The sequence below is a fragment of the Macrobrachium rosenbergii genome, chromosome 10 (assembly GCF_040412425.1).
Source record: "Macrobrachium rosenbergii isolate ZJJX-2024 chromosome 10, ASM4041242v1, whole genome shotgun sequence".
Classification (NCBI taxonomy): domain Eukaryota; kingdom Metazoa; phylum Arthropoda; class Malacostraca; order Decapoda; family Palaemonidae; genus Macrobrachium; species Macrobrachium rosenbergii.
In genome coordinates, this window is record NC_089750.1 from 67,267,207 (window position 1) to 67,284,706 (window position 17,500).

The 17,500-nt window shown below is 36.1% G+C and overlaps 1 protein-coding gene across 13 annotated transcripts in view; it reads left to right on the forward strand.

The window, feature by feature from the left end:
• Positions 1-610: 610 nt before the first annotated feature.
• Positions 611-17,500, forward strand: part of LOC136842768 (rho guanine nucleotide exchange factor 33-like) — a 161,820-nt gene continuing 144,930 nt past the window's right edge. For 7 of the 13 annotated variants that reach the window (XM_067110576.1, XM_067110578.1, XM_067110577.1 and 4 more), the window contains exon 1: positions 613-758. The gene's annotated coding sequence lies outside the window, so the exon portion shown is untranslated. Of the gene's footprint in view, positions 1,178-17,500 lie in introns of all 13 variants that reach the window. The other 6 variants (XM_067110570.1, XM_067110569.1, XM_067110575.1 and 3 more) reach the window with 3 other exon arrangements.

Genomic DNA, 17,500 nt, shown 5'->3' on the forward strand with positions numbered 1-17,500 from the left:
ACAATGCCTCTTTACATAATGTAACCCTTCCACGCTCGTACGTTATGGTGTATAAACAGGGAAACTTTTGTGTTCATCACACTAATGATTCTCCCACAGATGAACTATGTGGTTATTTACCACATAATTCCACATTAGTCTTAGGCTAACGACGTTGCCGGTAAAGACAGTTAAAAGAAAAAGGTAACACGGTTGTCTGTGTGAGAGATAACTTCATTCTTCTTCGCCATGTTCTGCTAAAATCTGTTTTAGTATTATCTGTAACAAGAGCCTAACATATATAGAACAGATTGATTTTAATGTTTTATTGGCTTGCTTTTCTTGAACGTCTCGCAAGATGCTTTCTAGCGTATTTTTCTTACGTCACTGAGAAAAGGGCTGTCGTATAGTTTGTGGTAAGGTTTAAAGTTTCAATTCAGATTTTCAGTAGATCTCATGGCGTAATTACTTTTGTTTGGCCATTTTATTAATTAAATTATACTAATTCATAAAATTATTTTAAATAAAATTATCGGCATTGCCGAATAATTGTAGCATTTTTGTAAAAACGAACGTCAACATTTAGCCGTGCTCTAGCAGCACATGGCCCAGGTCTCCAGGGTAACCGACTAGACGAGGCTCACAACACTATCTTCAACCAAACAAACCACAGCGCTTCCTCGCTCTCTTCCTCTTCCGCTACTTAATCGCTTTATTTCATCCCTTGTTTATCAGTGTGTTGATTGATTGTGATTTTCCACTGAAAAATAAGTCGACAGGTGCGTTGTAGTGATTTAATTCTCCTGACAGTATCGTAGAAAAGATTAATAAACCGAAGTGCAACGAAGGTACATTGTCCGTGCGAATTAAAGGATATGGAATTCCTTTAAAATTCTTGTTGTTCTGCATTAGTGTGCTTTCCTCTGTTTGTGTTTTTATGTCAACAAACTTGACAAATTTTTGTTGTGATTTGGACTTGACATTTGAGTACCGTGACTCCTGCGTTAACGAGATACGTTAAATTTATTAGCCGCAATTACTGTGAAAATATTTTTGGTTCGCCTGATTATTGGTACTCCGTTCTGACTGCAGTTATGATCCTAAGGCTGTGATCTTAAATTTCGGTGAAACTATCAGAAATAATTGGCGATTATCTGTCAAGAGAAAGCCACCAGGCGTCCTAATTAGATTGTCACAGGTAAGTAATTCGTAATTTGTGACTAGGTCTAATTTGCAATTGCATTGCTGTAGGCCTAGTTCCTTTCAGGCCTAAGCCTATTTCACTTTCCTTGATTATTATTATTGTGGTTATTTTGATCACTTGAAAACCAAGGACAACTTGCAAATAAACTTTGTGAAACTCGAGTGCAAGCACTGATCGTTAGACAATTATAAAGTGATTTTCGTAATAAATAATAGGAAACTAAAACTGTATGGTAGGCCTAAGTCAAAAGAACGGTGCCTAATTGACCTAAACCAGCCAAAGCCAACTTTGGACCTAATCTAGGATGTGTGTAACAATGGTATGTGAGACTGAAGTTTTGCAATGAACATTTCAGGCATATGATTTTACTTTGCAAATAACCATGATTACCAGTAAGTGTTAAATAGTCCAGTTTGTGAGGTGGCAGGAATGCTGTAACAGACACTAGGCCTACCGAACCGATCTTTCAAAAACTGGCATAGGTTATCATCCATAACGTATGGATGATAGAAATGATATGCAGTATTCCATATGAAGGTCCTACAAGTTATTTGATAATTTGTAACCTAGTTTTTCATAGAGTTGTTATTAAGTTAGTTTTTGTAACTTTTGATCGAGCAATAATTGCTTTTTTCTCACGCTAATGAGTTATCTATCTGTCTGTCTACCTATATAATTATATATATATATATATATATATATATATATATATATATATATATATATATATATATATATATATATATATATATAATGTTATGAGGTAGTTGAATTCAATTTTATGTTAGTACTCGCATTAGGAAAAATTATGGATGGTGCATAATGGTCAGATTGGTAGGGCATCATCAAGCCCAATCAGTCTCAGATTTTAATTCCAAATCAATTCCAAGTCAATGTGGAGCCTATGATTAATTTTTTTTCGGTTTAGCAAAACCATATGACTGTACTATTGAGACTTTTTAAGATTCACATTTTGTAGCTAACGCTATTCAGCTTTAAATGAAATGGCGCGGAAAGACGTACTGGTTTGACGTCCGGAGTTTATTTACCTTAGAGTCTTCCGAACAAACCGGCCTGGAAGTCCGTCATTAAATGTTATCATCATGGATGACTTTTTTTTATCTTTGTTTTTTTTTTTTTTAACAATTGAAAGCAGGATATTATTCTCGGAGGTTGACCATAACGCATTTCCTTATACTGAATCCGGATTGCCTCCAAAATGAAATGACATAGTGTAGCCTACGATTTTCCGATAAACGGGGTGTTTAGGCAGATAAGGAGTTGTAGCAATCACGTTTTTCACCTTAATTTATACATTCTTTGATAGATGGAATTCTTAACACGTTCGTTGATAGATTAAACTCACATCTCTACGAGCCCTTTCAATTGTTGCTATCTTTGCTGTTGGCTTTCCGTAGTGCATTGACCGATAATGGTTAAAACAAGAACGGTTATTACCGTCATTGTTGTAATTAACGTTGTAAAGAGTGAATGTAATAACAACTTGTCAGTATCCACACTTTATTAGTGAAAGCGTGAGATTGGTGAAAAATAACATTTCAGAAGGTGACTAAAATTTGATAGTAAACATATTTCTAAGTTCCTAATAAGATGAGTCAACTTGATGGCAACGTTCTTGAAAATGCCGATTGTCAACATTTCAGTCCTAAAAATTCGGAGTGTATCCTAACGGGTTTTGACGAGTATTGACTAGCCTTGGTTTCTTGTCAGGGATGTTTCTGTGTAAACATATACACACATACGTTCATACACAACCAAATCTGTTTTAGCGAAGACTGACTCGTTACTGGGCTTGTTGGTGTTTTTATGATTACATACATATTAATAACTTTCAACTGTGTTATGTTTTACTTTGCTTGCGTACCATTTTTTGAAGCTATAAATATACTTTTACAGTTCAGGGATGTAGCGGTTGTTTGACCATGATATACGAGAATGTTAAAGGAGAAAAACCCTCAGGTAATTGTAGGCTTTAGTTTTTTATGAAGGAAATAGCATATGTCAGCCTGCGTTTTTTCCCCCCTTAGTCTCGGTCTACGACTCTACGATGAAGTAAATAAAGGTCCGAAATATTTCCATATTAAAGTTTTCTGATATACATATAAATACATATATATATACACACACACATATATATATATATATATATATATATATATATATATATATATATATATATATATATATATATATATATATATATATCACGCATTAGTATGCCATTTTTCTGGATGAATGTTGTAATTATATATGGTTAGAGATGTACATTACACTGCCTAAGCACATGATAATGATTCTGTAGGACCACCACCGTGGCTACTGTGGTTTTCTTGGCAGGAAGTGAGATAAGATGAGAGATCGAATCTGGAGAGAGAGAGAGAGAGAGAGAGAGAGAATATGAATATCTGTGGTGAGAGTTCGGAGAATATTACTGGAATCCCTGGTGTGGGTAACAAAGTTTATGCAAATGAGCTTGGTTTTTAATATTCACTGCCAGTATTTTAATAAGTATAATGATTTTAGAGCATTCCTCGCAGTCTCCTGTTTTAGTTCCGTGGATGGCTAATGGTCCTGTTACGAGACAGTTTCAGACCTCTTAAATGGTCGTTTCTTAAACGTCTGTTGTACTGTCCAGTTCGTGTACAGAGAATTCAGACTTGAGCTCACCTAATATTTTACTGCTAATGCTAAAGGGATTTTCAATTTACCTCTCAAATATATACAGTATATTTTTAACGCATTTAGTTCCTTTTGTATACAAAGTTCACGTGTGATTATTAATTTGTTGTCCTTTCGTGTAATATTTACGGAATTTATGGAATAGCAAAGATTAACTTTGGTTCCTTAAAAACCATTCCACTCTCTCTCTTATCGCCACCGCTGAAAGATCCCATTTCCTTGTACTATACCAGGTGTGTAAACCACTGTTTGATTGCAACCATCCCATGAAAGGTAGTTCACGCCTACAGCGTCATTTTGATGCTACCTTGCCTACCTTGAGTTCTTGTTTAGGCTGTGTTTTACCGTAATTTATTTTTACGTCTTTGTTACTGTTGCTGCCTTTTTGTGTTGCTTTCGTATATACATTTTTTTTCAGATTAATTAAGGTTTGCCGTTTTCGTTACAGCTATTCTGTCGATTGTTGTAAAGGCCCTAAAGATATCACCTAAGTAATTATATTAAGTCAAATGATTTGTAAGTGACTTTTCTGGCTGTTTGTACATATCCAACGAGTGGGTCGTGGTCCCTTATTATGTAAGGTGGTGCAGTTTGCCAAGGTTTTGTGCCCATATTGAAGATTTTTTTTTCGTTCTGAACCAGGAAACTACCAGAAATCCGACCTTTAAACCCGACGTATTTGGGATTATCTCTACTAAAGTATAGTTAACAGAAAATTATTTTGCGGCAAGAGAAGATTGTGTGTCCCTCAACGTTATAATCGAGACAGTATCATGCTTGCACAGTAGTCATGGTATGCTATTGTTCTGTGGTTGCATGATTGCATCATAAGGCTTTCGAGAAATGCCCAGATAATGCATTGGATTTCGGCTGAAACAATGGGCTGACAGCGATTCATTTCAAACTGCTCGAACACGTAAGTTCACGTTGTATGAGATGTGAAAGCATTTGGCCTAAAATTTCGAGGCATTGATGGAGAAATGGGTTACATAATTCTTTCAGTTTCATATCTTTGCACGGTGTACAAGTTTGTAATATTAGATTGCCTTTGTTAAAGTTAGGTATGGCAGTGTTTTTCCGCATGAAAAGAGCCTAGTAGAAAAGGGAGTTATGGGTGGGGTGGGGGTGGGTGGCGGACATGTGGAAGGTAAGCGAGTACTTAGTGAGAATTAGTTCTACTGGAGGCGGTTTCCCTTGGAGAGAACTGGTTGATTATATGTATCTATAATATATAGACCTAAATATAATTTAAGTACAGTATGCACACACTAAATATAATCTCCTTTGTGATACTACTACTACTACCACTACTACTATATTATTATTATTATTATTATTATTATTATTATTATTATTATTATTATTATTATTATTATTATTATTATTATTATTATTATTTAGGTTTGCCCTTCCGTGGACGTTTCTCACTTTTCTTAAACAACAGTGAGTCCATTTATTATTATGGAACTCAAAATTCCCGTCGAATCCCGTCACTACCAGTCATGTGATATATGCCATAACTCTAATTTCTTTTATCGTTCTTAATTAATGGTCTTGAGTGCCTTCTGTCATGGGTTGGGTCGGAAAGTTGCCGAGGGATTTGTCTATTGCATAAACTTTTCTGCTGTTATGATTTTTATAATTTTATTTTTTGTTTCTTCGGAAACCTGACGTTCTCACGGTTTGTCTGACGTGTTCATGTGACCCAGTTTGAAGTAGCTTGATATTCAGGTTTGCATCATCAATTTGTAATTCGTATGATTTAAGAGCTAGAGTCCGTGCTGGTATAATGCGAACTAGGTGTAATGATGTATTTCGTACGAGGTTTAGATGACTCCTTTCATTTTGATATTCTTCCACATTTACATTTGTTGACGTGTCACAACATTGTTGTGGGTCCCTTTTAGAGAACATTTTGATATGTTTCACGACTCCTTTCCTGGTCTGTGTTATGTCACACTTATTTGTATGAAGAACAAGTGTTACATAGCTCGGTGCGTGTGGGGAAAAGAATTCAATCTCTCTCTAATGTAAAGTGATTGATCACGAGACCGGGGGTGATGTTTGATCATTCGATGACGGCTCTCACGACCTACAGGCTCTGAGGCATGCAGTAATAAATTGGACTGCAACACATTTGACGTCTGTCTGTATTTTCCTTTAGTGTTCTAGAAGTTTTTCTGATTTTCTCTTAAGGAAGTTTGATTTTTTCCACTTCTGTGCTCAGAGAATTGAGCTTAAGAATTTGGTTGACCATTATGGCAAATCGGGAAGATGAAATGATGAAGATGAATTAAAGATTTATCCTTTACCGGAAATCTAATGTTTGTTTATACTGGTATTTTGTCTTTTGAAACTTGTAAGCTGAACATAGTTGTATCTTTCCAAGACCACCACCAGATGGCCGCGTGAGAGAGATGAGCTCTGTTCTTCCGTGATTTATAACGACACCGCTATCTGCCGTTGCTCTCTGGAGGTTTTGAAATAACCGCACTAATAGAGGGAGCAGCAGGTCCATAGGCATACTTTATCGGCGAACCGCCACTAGTTTTTGTGGGAGACGTAATGGACTTGGTTCTTCCTCTTCTTCTTTTGTGGGGTTATAGGCAGGTTCTTGAGACTGTTGGGTAGTGGGAGACACCCATGGTAAGGGGTTCAGGGAAGGCTGAGAAATTTCGCTGTTAGAGACTCTCTGCCGGTTGGGTCTGTTCGGGATGGAGGGGGCAGGTGTGTGTGTCTAGCTGGAACGCAGAGTTGCAAGGTATGGAATCGGATTCTGGGTCAAGAATGCCCAAAGTCACCTCCTGCTATCTTCTGGTTAGATTTTCATTCATTCGCAAGCACGTGAACTTGGTGCACGAGGTTTTCCTACTGTTGATGGAAGTATTATTAGCTGTGGTACTATTTGAACATTGCTGTTTTTAGTGCAGTATCTTTTATTGCACCCTTGTGAAAATTGGCATTACGCGTAGAGAGTTCTTTTTTTAATCTGATTTAAAAACGAGAAGAAAACCTCGCAGTCTAAGTGTACATGAAATCTCTCCAACTTGGGTGACCTGCATTTTGCAAAACAGTTTTTTCCTATCTCTAGTTAACAATAATCCCTCCCTTCCCTCTCTCAATCATTCTGATACACATAATACACTTATAACATAACCCGTTAGGTTAATCTTCCATGTTATGATTTTAGACCAGTTATCCCTCGAAGGGATGGAATGATTGCACGTAATGTGAATAGATTACACCACCGTCTAGAATGACCGTGAATTACAACTAGCTTTATGGCAATCAAGTTGTTTAAGAAAGGTCAGGGTTATTGCGTGTGTTTTTAGTTGTTGAACTAGCCTTATGAAACACAATTTTATTTCGTTTATTTATTAAACTTCACTTTCGTTTGAAAATGAGCTTTTGGCTATTGCGCGGTATTTCACTGTGGTTTTATCATAGCACATAACGTTGTTACGGTGAATTGGAGTGATTTGTGGTAAACCGGAGATTTTTATGAACTTTCTTCGCCTTGTTTTATGGTTTGTTGTTGAGGACGGAGATTGCCTCGTTCATATGTTTGCAGAGAAATGGGAAGCATTTAATACGTTAGTTTCTCCAAGCATTTTAAAGAACTGTGGTTAAACTTATATGAAGGGCTTAATGGTTTCTGAAGATACAAGATATACCTTAAAGTATTTACATTTACTACATCGACATACAATATCACAAGGTTTATATATATATGTGTCTATTAAATGTTATATATATAATGTATGTATAATGTGTGTATGTGTGTTCGTTTGTGTTAAATGTGTATAAATTTCGCATAGTAACATGTCAATGAAGATAGGGCTTAACTATTGCAGATATATATCAAAGTTTCTATCGAAAATTGAAGAACGTAGAAGGTTAGCTGTTCCAGTTAAGTTTAATAAATTGCAGTTAAAAGGTTTGAGTTTTTGTGGTTTAGTTGGCAATTATCTTTAGTGAGGAAATCACAATAATCTAGAATTATCACTATTTTAGTTTTTGTAAATAATGTCTTATAATGTGAATACAAAGTGAAAGGGTATAGTTATCATCATCATTAATGTGTTAGAGTGGTAGGAATGATAAGTTGACGTTGTTGTGCATGAGGCAAAACTTGTTAATGCCACAACATTCTTGCGTTGCGACTAGTAAAACCCTCTTAGTAAATAGGCTTAGATGATAATCTAGACGTGGATAGGCGTAGTAGACCTCAGGTGAGAGTGGGTGAAGCTGATTTACTGCTTAACTCGTTGGGCCTTGTGCCCAGCTAAGATTATTCTAATGTAGTCTACCTGTAGTAAACAACTTCGCGTTATATCAGTCGGTCTATCTTTGTTCAAGATAGGGCAGTTTTGAAAGTACGAGGAATGTCGGATTGAAAAGCGCGCGCACGCAGACGCACAGTCACGGATATTCCATATATATAATATATATAATATACTGTATATAAATATAAATTATATATATATATATATATATATATATATATATATATACACACATACGTGTGTGTGTGTGTGTGTGTAAAACATCATTAAATTTGTCTTATTTGCTATAAAATAGGAAAAATATATAGGCCTATACTTATTCAGTTTGATGTAAATATACGATTAGTGATAAGACATGAATGACGTATGAAAGAACACGTTCTAGAATATTTTTATATTAACGCGAATATGGAACATAATGACAGGAGTGTGAATAAAATAATAATAACAAAGAACATCATGACATTTGCCCTGTGTGCGAGCCAGTACAAGTTCAGAGAATGGGTTTGGTAAACACTGCCACGAATCATTGGCGTTGGAACGGAATGTTGGTGTTAACGTGTCTAAGTGGCCTCTTTTTAAAGTAATGTATAGACTTCCTCTTACTTGTAGGTAATGGTGCGAGTGTGACGGTATTTGTTTTAACAAAGTGCTTTTAGATATATGCCAGCCTGTTACGGTGTGTCACGGAAGTAGCTTCTTTAGCGACCTGTGTGTGTGTGTGTGTGTGAGAGAGAGAGAGAGAGAGAGAGAGAGAGAGAGAGAGATTTTTCTGACACCAACGATTGTCATTAAAGATCCCAGATGGTGTTTGGTTTTCCACAGAGAGAGAGAGAGAGAGAGAGAGAGAGAGAGAGAGAGAGAGAGAGAGAGAGAGAGATCGTTTACTAAATTTTTCGTCAGAGATTGGAGGTCGTTTTGTCTTAATTTTTCTGAGAGAGAGAGAGAGAGAGAGAGAGAGAGAGAGAGATGGATGAACTCTGCCGTTTTTATTACAGCATGCCCCCAGGTGCTCAAGTCCAAGCCCCATCCCCTTAGGACACGAAAAGCTGTTACGATAGCGATCACAGGGAGGTAGTCAGTCACCCTTTGGGAGTGTCATGTCCATTATGCGCTTGCAGGCATAACATCCACCTCCCCCCTTCCCTCCTCCCCCCTCTTTTTTTCCTCCGGTGTGGTGAATGAACGGCTTGAGGGTAAATGTAACTGCATTTCGTTAATATTTTTTTCCTGTTTTTTCCTGGAAGTTTTTATTTTTTTTTTTTTCACCGCAGCTTCACTGAACGTGAAGTAGATTTCCCCACCAAATTTCTCTTCGATTCTGAATTTAATTGTCAAGGTTGTTACTGTTATGGCGCTTAAAGTAAGAAGTATACTTTATAATAGTTTTTCGTCTCAGCTGTTGTAGCTTGTCAATTTATTCTTTGTTAGCATAAAGCTGCCCTAATTCAAGTTGCAAGCATAAAACATCGACGCATTTTCGTTTTTTTTTTTTTTCTGAATGAATGAATGTTTTTTTATTGAAATTTACCAAGTTAGTGGGCGGTAACTTGAAAGTACCCGTGTGAAGTGGAGATGTAGTATGTTCCAAGAAAACTCATTCAAGTTTTAGACATTAGAGATCCTATACCCATTTCAAGAAATTTTATTTTTCCGTCAGAGGTGTCAGAGGTCTTTTAAGCTTCTCCTGGCACCAGAATTGAAGCCTTGTTGAAGTGTAGGAAACAAACGATAGACCAAGTTATTATTATAATTATCATTTCGTTAACATTTTTATAGATATGAGTATACGAAGCATAAGATGTTCGAGGATTTCAGTACTCAAACCTCCGCTGGAGCCGCTGGAGTAGGCCTAGTTGCAGAAGTTCATTATTTCCCAGCTGTTGAAGCGCTGCTGGCAGTGATGCGGTTACTGATGTTCGTTGGAAATAATTCTTATTAATGTTGATAAATGCAACTGCAATCAACAGTAGTAGTAAGTTGGCCAGTCCTGTGAGAGCTGATAGTCAGCTCAGTGGCCTGGTTAAACTGTTTTAATAATGTAGGATCGACGAATCCTTTAACAAGATAAGATAAACAGTAAACACAGATCCCTCTCGTGTATATTCGCTTCAAGAATGAAATTCCTTTCCCTTTTATCTTAAACATCAAGACCGTAAGGATAGCCCATGTTTAACCCTGAGCTCAGTGGTTAGAGATTTTGTTACGTCTGAAAAATATTTCTATACGAAAGTATGGGTGATTTTCCTTCATGCCAGTCTAAGTTACTTAAGCTCACATGACATATAGAGAAGGGTCAGTATTGAAAATAGGATGAAGGTAAGTTACCCCAATTATATATTTACATATAGAAAAGGAAAGGGAACTCGAATAAAAAGGGATAGTACCTGTATCTATTTACATTCTGGAAATGGCCCCAAATTTTAATACTTGATTATTTTTGGGGGTAACTGATGGTAATAAATGTTATTCAGTGTATTGTATTTGGGTGTCATAACATATAACATAAAAGGAGAATTGCAATTGTATATGGTAGATATGCCCAGGTTATTCATCATTGTTGTATTGTACTCTCTCCTTACAACAATAACATACGTAGTTTTAAATATTATATTTTTCTAGGACGACGAAGCCTTTGTCACTCACGTCTTTTATATTGTAATTTTTTCTCCCTTTTTATCGTACAGTGCCGGGAAACTACGTCATTATTTTTCCTTCCAGGAATCGGCGAATTTCACTTCGTACAGGCCAAAGGCCACGTGATATGTGGCCTCTATTTTTAAGGCAGATTTGGTTACACTGGAGTTGACCCCAGCATTTTCACGAGTGAATCATTTCTCTCTCTCTCTCTCTCTCTCTCTCTCTCTCTCTCTCTCTCTCTCTCTCTCTCTCTCTCTCTCTCTCTCTCTCTCAGAATTTTATCGAATATTTTGTGATAAATACTGAGAAAGTTATTTGCTGAAGACAGTAAAATATAATGGTTTATTGGGCAAGTTTTCCCATGCACGAATATGTGCATATATATATATATATATGTATATATATACATCTATATATATATATGTGTGGGTGTGTGTGTGCATGTCATATGCATGTACGTATGTAAGTGCGTGTGCACAAATACACATTCAGCCGTTCATGCCGTGATGTGGAGATTTTGAAGACGACGTTGGTCCGCTGGATATGTTAAGGAGAGATGAGAAAAAGAAGAAGATGTCTACCTTTTGTTGTCCCCTCAGCTTTCTTTTTCTTTTGGTTGAATACACCGCCCCATTGAACTGAACTCGTAGATGATAAGTCTGTCTTCTGTCTTCGAATGGAAACAGAGTCTCTCTCTCTCTCTCTCTCTCTCTCTCTCTCTCTCTCTCTCTCTCTCTCTCTCTCTCTCTCTCATACACACTACAGTATATGTTTATATAAACGTGTGTGTGTGTGTATAAATATACATATAAATACACACATACAGTATATATATAATATATGGAGAAAGAGAGAGAGAGAGAGAGAGAGAGAGAGAGAGAGAGAGAGAGAGAGAGAGAGAGAGAATATGAAGTTTATTTTAAGATCCAAGAAAAATGTATAATTTACCCTTGCTGGAAAAGACGAGACTGCACTGAATGGTAAGAAAGGCAGGCTTGAAAGTTTTGACGATTGAATAAAAGGTGAACGAAAGGCCGCTGATTGAATAGAATTGGTTGATTGACAGGCTCTAAACCTTCGTCTTAAAGAGTTTAGTCATCGGCAGAGATGTGAGACGACATCGAGAGAGGCCATGGAAAAAAGGCCCATAGAAATGGATAGAATAGTAATTGATTGATTCTCTCTCTCTCTCTCTCTCTCTCTCTCTCTCTCTCTCTCTCAAACTTATGCTACGCTCAGCGAGCTCCTTTTCTAGTTTGAGTCTTCGTGATATATAGAGTATAAAGTTTGGTCTGGTCAGTAATTGGTTAGGTGACCGCTTGGGTAGGGGATAGGGCTATAACCACCGCATCCAGAAATATGAATGCTTAGATACTGAGGAATAACACATTATGTAGCATCCTTTTTTAGGGGAAAATCCATTGTAAAAAACGCAGGCACAAATACGGACACACTATGCCACGTAAGTGTGTATGTATGTACTGTATGTATGTATGTGCTACCAACAGCACAGACTTGGTAATCTTCCGTGACTTCATTACTGATCCTGTGACTCATATTTGTAACCTTACACTACATATTAATGCTCTTTTCATGTGAATGTTTTCACAAGTATTAGCAGCATTGTTATTACACTTGCCTTTGTGCATGCTGATGATGATGGTGTCTTTGTCATCACGTTTTAAGTTTTTTTTTGTTGGTGCATGTGTGTGTGTATGTTTGTGTATGGGTTTCACAGATGCGGGCTGCAGCACTCGAGTTGGCGTCTCTTAAAGGAAAGATCTAAATAATACCAGTTACTCTTTGGATCTAGAGCCATGGCAGAAGGAAAGTGGATAACAGTGGAAAGGTACAAGACAGTTGCACAGTGGGAGAACGTTTCTGCTTCATATTGCAATAAGAGAAACAGGCTGTGAATTTCCTCTGGAAGTGTTAATCTGCATATTTCGGTCTTTTCACTTACATTGTTAGTGTTGCTACTGTTATTCGCAGTTGTCTCAAGAGGAAGTATAGTAGATAACAGCCTCACAAAATGTATCTCCCAAGAGGATATCTTATCACACGTACGTCTGATGTCACAGATGGCCTTAGGTTTCAAGGAAAAGAGTGAAACCCACGGGTGACGTTGCTTTTCCTGGGGGAGAAAGCAAAAAATGATGGACATCTATTCTCTCTCTCTCTCTCTCTCTCTCTCTCTCTCTCTCTCTCTCTCTCTCTCTCTCTCTCTCTCTCTCCTCTGCAAGGGCACAGTTAGACGTTCTGTAAGAATATATTCCATCATTCATGATTACGGACAGTAGGGTATTGCCAAGGTAATCCTTATCCCTTCGTGGTGAAACCGCGCATACTGCATTGCTTATTTCTTTGCAAAGAAATGTTTGGTTTAGGGGTGTGCTGTATTGTTATATGGCAATGCCTTGAGTGGTAATGTAATTGCATTCTTTGTTGGAATTTCCAAGGGCACTGGATTTTTTGGGGATCATGCTGTGCGTTGCCTCGACGTTGATTTTCGTCTTTCGTGTACTACAGTTTGCCAGTAACATGGTAAATTGCTTCCGTTGCTTTCAGTTTAAGGAAATGGATTAATCTCGAATATATGTCTATATATATACATTACGATATAGCCTATATGTGTATATATACATATTCGAGATTAATCCATATATATATATATATGTCTATATTCATGTATATGTATGTACATATATATATATATATATATATATATATATATATATATATATATATATATATATATATATATATATATACACATGATTTTGATCAGTACGTTATCATAATAATGTTAACAGCACTTTCGGAATACACATACACGCACTTTATATATATATATATATATATATATATATATATATATATATATATATATATATATATATATATATATATAATTTACATATTTACAGATGCATGATGAAGTACCGTGTTATAATATTGTTAACAGCACTGCCGGAATAACATAGTAACAGATACGGTGATCATTTTATTTTCGCGAGAAAAAGGTTGCATGTAATATTCGCAAGTCGTCGTGCCTTAGGAAACTGCCAATATCTATCGAAGGTCTTCCATTTAGATCTGTCATGAACTGTTCGTCCTTGGAGGGATTTTTAGAACCGTTACCTTCGACCTTGTTGCTAAATGAAGGTCTTATAACATGCGGTTGTCCTCGATCCGGATGTTGTGAGAGACAACAGACTTCCCAAATATTCTCTCTCTCTCTCTCTCTCTCTCTCTCTCTCTCTCTCTCTCTCTCTCTCTCTCTCTCTCTCTCTCTCAAATCGCTGTATTGGATCAGGTGTAAAGATGTGAAAACTTTGAGGTACTGTGCCGTAAATATTATTTGAATTTTTCAAATTATTTTGCTGACTTTGTTGATGATCGCTCTGAATTATTAATTTTACATATTTTCAATCAGTTGACAATTTTATTGCCTAATGTTTTTGTTTTCATTTTAGTAATCTTAAAATATTTTAACTGGCAAATGTTTGATGGTTTGAACAATATGTAGAAGAGGAAGTAAAGATTGAGATCTGTAGATGGCTTGAACACGTCATTCGCACAACCCCAGGGAGAATAGCATGTGTTAGCGTCAGCTGGGTTCCTCAGGGCACCAGAAGATTGGAAGACCCAGACCCACTTAGATAAGAAGTATGAGAAGGGTATGATTCAAGGGTATCTTAATCAAGTATGTGCAGTGTCTATTCGTATATGCGTCTGCGATGAGCATGTTTATGTCCACGTATGAGTGCCTGCGTGCTTTATTAGGCTCAGTTTGTTTGCTTGGAAGCGGTTTTGTGAATCAGCTGTCAGTCAGAATCCTTGCAATCGTTAGAGTTGTTTGTCTTTAACTGTAGTTTTGATTAACTAATATAAAGCCTCCCTCTATTTTGCCCGCCACTATGACTCACACAATTGCTAGAGCCATCTTTCTCGTTTGAACTCTGTCCCTTCTTATTTACGCAACTGTGACTCATCAGTTAATCTTTTTTACTTATCTCCAAGAATGTTTTAAGTACGGCAACTTCCCGCACTCCCGATCCTACCCTCATCCTCTTCCCCATCGTCAACTTGTTAACTTCTTCCTTCTGCGTTATCGATTGCGTCATCGGTATTTTACAGCCCTGCATTCCTTTCTCCCCTCTTCGGGAGCTTTCCCCTCCGTAGGAAACCCTTCGGCGACGCCCACACAACCCCTCCTTCATGTGGCTTTGCTTTGCACGCAGCGCCATAACATCGAACTTGATTCCACATGGATCATCTTCTGTGTTAGTGCGCCCCCGGGACTACTGGTGCACTTCTCGCTCCTTCATTAGATTTCCTGGAAATTCTTCGAGGTATTTTAGGTATGGTGATTATTAGTACCTTGCAGCAGATGATGGCTTTATCTCATAATGGTTTAATCACGGTTAGGATGTTCAGCTCGACTGCATATGAAATTTTGGTATATATACCGTATATGTATATATATATATATGTGTGTGTGTGTGTGTGTGTGTATAAAATTGTCTCCACCGCCGAACGATGCAACGTGCCTCTGTGCAATTCTGGCCTTTTTCTGTTCTTTCACTTGCGCAAATCTTCTCTCATCTTAAAGGTCTCATAATGTCCGGGTCTTGTGACTCCTGCTTACAGGAGCGAAAGCCTTTAGCTTAGAGTCACCTTCTGGAGGAGGGGAGGGGAGGGGAGTGGATAACAACTGAGTCAATATCATCATATTAATAATGTTGACGATGATTGACGGGAAACTATTGACTGGTGCTGTTGAGAGAGAGAGAGGAGAACGGGGGAGCGCTTAACGTCGTTATCTGCATGGATTCCCGTCATTTTGAATGTATAATTCACGTAAGATACTTAAACGTCTATGTGTGTGTGTATGTATATATATATATATATATATATATATATATATATATATATAATATATATATATATATATATATATATATATATTATATATATTTATATATATATATATATATATATATATATATATATATATATATATATATTATATATATATATATATAATATATATATATATATATATATATATATATATATATATATATATATATATATATATATATATATATATATATATATATATCTATATATATCATATCATATATTATATATCATATCATATCATATCATATTATATAATCATATCGTAGAAATAAGTTGAAGACGATTCAGCAGTGGGAATTAGCAGTAAAGTAAATACTTGTTGTAATTACAGATTTTCAACATTCTTGGAGATGATTGCGAATAAAGCTGTGGAAATCTTAGTAAAAAAAAAAGAAAAAAGAAAAGTTCGTGTAAAGAACGAGAATGACCCTCGTGCCGTTTACGAAAGTTGCCCTGCAAGCATCCATTGAGTAGAATACTAGTGAAAGAGAGAGAGAGAGAGAGAGAGAGAGAGAGAGAGAGAGAGAGAGAGATAGGACAAAAATTCAAATAATAAACGGGTTAATTTGAGTATAGATAAGACTAAGTATGAGTAAGACCGCAGATAGCGTCCTGAATGAGTAAATTAAATAAATGTATATAAGCGTTTCTGGATTGGCACTCCTGAACTTCAGAGCGTGAACCATATCATGCCTAAGAATACTGTTTCAGTTACATAATAAAAGGAACTAAAGACTTCTGGAACTGGTCGGTGTAACTTCATATATATATATATATATATATATATATATATATATATATATATATATATATATATATATATATATATATATATATATATATATATATTATATATATATTATATACATATATAAATAATGTATATATATTTATATATATATAATATATATATATATATATATATATATATATATATATATATATATATATATATTTACACATGTATGTGTGTATGTGTATATATTTCGTTCATTCTGAAGTTCGTCTCATAAATCCTCCCAAACATTTATGTCAAGGTGACGGTAAGGGTGCGTAGCAACCCGCGAAGATAATCTTGTATGTAGGGTTTATCGAGGCTACAAGGATTCCGAGCTTATCGTTGTGTGTAATGCTTCACCTCCGAAACTCCTAAGTCCCCGTTCCCTGAAAGTAGAACTTCAAGTGCAGGTGAAGTGTTAGCTGTGAATTAGTCGTTTTTAATTGCATTATGCATGGTTCAAGTTAAATATTTAAATTTAAAGTATTGTTTTTATTTCATTTAATCTGTAGTTGTAACTTAGGTTCTAGATTGGCGTTATTCAAGGTAGAAATTGTACTTGTTTGATTCAGAAACTATAATTTGTAATAAAGAAGTATGCGTTTTATTTTCAGTGAGAACTAGCGTGTTTCTCAAGCAAAGCTGTGGTTATGCTAATTAAAAGACTGCTCCTTTTCATAAAATAATTTATGTACATACTTACATTTATGAATTAAGTCTTAAGCTTGACGCAGCTTCGTTGCGGGTCTGTTTTCAAACGTAAACACATCTGAATAGTTCTGCTCATGTAACCGCCATATATTCATATCTTATAAGGTTCGATATTCATCTTAAAAATTATGTGACAGTTTTACTCCCTTAATTGCCGAAGTGGATTGTGAATGAAATTAATCATCTTTTCATTTTCTCATTAACTTTGCTGTACACGATTTGCCCATTATAATTTTTTTCATAGTTGGTCAATTCTCATCGTCGGTAAGGACT